Consider the following 3,210-nt stretch of genomic DNA (forward strand, 5'->3'; position numbering starts at 1 on the left):
GAGAGGAAGGGAAGGATTTTGTAAACCACTCTGAAACTCCACGTGGAGGGCAGGGTATAAATCCAGTCTCCTCTTTGTCTTCTTTTTCTGATTTCTTTAACCAGAAGACTGGAACTGGAACTTTCAATGCACAAAGCAGATGCTCTACCACTAAGCAATGGGTGGCCCCTCCCCTGAATCAATCATGAGTGCATGTTTTCTTTTTAGTGCATTATGATATTGCACTGTCCTTTGTGTCTGCGTCATATCCACGATGCGAGCCATGATAAAGGACCGATAACACCACTGAGATTACAATATTGCCACAGAAGGGAAAAGTCCTTCCAAAGGTTAAGAACAAGGCTCATCTTAATAACAACTTGGACATCTTAGTGCATCAGAACCAAGGTGAGATCAGCCAATGTCAAACACAACTCAAAAATATAAGCCACAATTAAATGTCACCCTTGGCCAGAAATGTTTTCCTAACATTCCCAAATGCAAAAAGGAGAATAACATTTATTTGGACACAGCATTAACCTCTGAAAAATTATGGGGCCTTTACTCCCTTTCAGGCAGCTTTCAAGAAGCACAAGCATCCTTTGGAATGGGACCGAGGTCAGCAAATCCCATGGCAACCAGGCGTGCTTTTGAAGCTTTAATTCTTACTAGCAGGGCTATTTTGGGGCAGGAACTCACAGGAACGGAGTTCCGGCTGGCTTCAGAGTTGGCCACGCCCACTACAGCCAAAACCTCTGCATGCCTGGCTACAGAGGGAAGGCCTGGAGAGCGACCCCCCTCCCCGGTGACTCCAAGGCGGGTGGGCCAGGGGAGCCCTGGAATGAATGGGGAGGCATTTAAATGCCTCCCCGTGCCTTCCCTGGCCTGTCCAAGGGTCGGCTTGCCTGGGCGCCCCGTGGGCAAGCCAAGGGAAGGCAATTTCAACTGCCTCCCCTCCCCTCCAAGGGCCGGCTTGCCCGGGCTCCCCACAGCTGCAGGGCGCCCAGACAAGCCAAGGGAAGGTATGGGGGTGTGGCCTAATAAGCTAATAAGCTGTGTTATCAGGGGTGTGACCTAATATGCTAATGAGTTTCTGCTGTTGGGTGTGGCCTATTATGCTAATGAGTTCCTGCTGGGCTTTTTCTACCAAAAAAAAGGCCTGCTTACTAGGATTGCCAACCTCCATATGGGGACTGGATATCTCCTGCTATTACAGAGATCAGCTCCCCTGGAGATACTGTTTGCTTTGGAGGGTGGATTCTATGGCATTGTACCCTGCTGAGGTCCCTCTCCTCCCCAGGCTCCATCTCCCAAATCTCCAGGTATTTCCAAACTCAGAGCTGGTAGCCCTAATCCTTACTCATTCAACCTGAGAACCCCCATTTTATTTCTTCCCTGTGAAATTTGAACCCAAAATAATTCATTCCCCCCCCATGCAATCTGCACATTTTAACCGTTCTTTGTATGTTACTTTGATATGTCTAAAAATGTGTTTAGAAATTTTTTTTAAAAAGGGGATGGTGGCAATATAAATTGATGGAACCCAAAGAAATGAACAAGGGCGACCCTTTTTGGCGAAGCACCCCAAAAAAATCTAACCACCTCAACAGATACTATATTCCGGGTATTGCTAAAAATGATGGCTTCTTTCACCTTCGTGGTGAGGAGGGACCACCCAAAAGTTGCCGCTGGTCATGTGCTTGATTGTTTTTATAGTAACTAATTGGATAGCCAAGGCTAGCTTGATCTTCTCAGATCTTGGAAGCTAAGCAGAGTTCATCAGTGTTCCCTCTAAGCTGAGCTAGTGTGAGCTAGCTCAGTTTTTTTAGCCTCCGGCTCACCCAATTGTTGTCTCAGCCCAGGAAGGAGGACTCCAGAGCAAACTAATTTATGCAAGAGCCAAATCGCTCACTCACAACTTTAATGCCAGCAGCTCACAAAGTAGAATTTTTACTCACAAGACTCCACAGCTTAGAGGGAGCATTGGCTTAGCCTTGGGTCGTACTTGGACGGGAGACCAACCAGGAAGACCAGCGGCACTTTACACAGAGGCAGGCAATGGCAAACCACCCTCTTGCCTTGAATAGCCTGTAAGTCAGCTGCAACTTGAAGGCACTTACCTCCACCAGGGTTGCCATCCTCCAGGTGGTGCCTGGAGATCTCCTGCTATTACAACTGATCTCCAGGCATCAGAGATCAGTTCACCTGGAGGAAATGGCCACTTTGGAAGGTGGGTTCTATGGCATTGAAGTCCCTCATCTCCCCAGACCCCACCTCAGGCTCCACCCCCAAATCTCCACGTATTTTCCAGCCTGGAGCTGGCAACCCTAAAGAACTGACAAAAAAAGAGATCCCCATATTTCTTTGCACAACTTTTTCAAATTCACTGTCACAAGACGGCCAAGGCTGCTATTATAGTTGCTTTTTTTGAAAGGATTAGACAAATTCATGATTTGGAAGGTGGGTTCTATGGCATTGAAGTCCCTCATCTCCCCAGACCCCACCATCATCAGGCTCCACTCCTCAAATCTCTGGAGCCCTCCTTCCTGGGCTGAGATAAAAATTGGGTGAGCCGCAGGGCTATTTTGGGGCAGGAACGCACAGGAACGGAGTTCCGGCTGGCTCTTGAGTTGGCCACGCCCAGCAGGAACTCATTAGCATAATAAGCCACACCCAACAGCAGAATCTCCAAATCTCCAGCCTGGAGCTGGCAACCCTAATGAACTGAGCAAAAAAAAAAAGATCCCCGTATTTCTTTGCACAACACGTGATTAACTTTTTCAAATTCACTGTCACAAGATGGCCAAGGCTGCTATTATAGGACAGTTGCTTTTTTTTGAAAGGATTAGACAAATTCATGGGATCGACTGTCACGTACATGTATTTTGCCCTGACTTAGGTGGCCCTGGCTAGTCCGACCTTCTCAGATCTGGGAAGCTAAGTAGGGTTGGCCCTGGTGGTTAGTACTTGGATGGAGAACCAATGAAGAAGTCCAGGGCTTCTGTGCAGGCCATGGCAAACCACCTCTCAACATCACTCGCCTTGAAAATCCTACAGCGTCGCCACATGTCAGCTGTGACTTGACACGTTCCACCACTCCCCATTGTTTTTATTTGTTTTTATGTAAACCTGTTCCCATAATAAAGATCTAACCTCCTTACAATTGATTGTACAAACTAATTCTGGAATTAATAGGCATGCAAGCCCATGACAGATCTGTGCCTCAGGGCG

The sequence above is a fragment of the Gekko japonicus genome, unplaced genomic scaffold, assembly GCF_001447785.1.
Source record: "Gekko japonicus isolate JY-2015 unplaced genomic scaffold, Gekko_japonicus_V1.1 scaffold1019, whole genome shotgun sequence".
Taxonomy (NCBI): Eukaryota; Metazoa; Chordata; class Lepidosauria; order Squamata; family Gekkonidae; genus Gekko; species Gekko japonicus.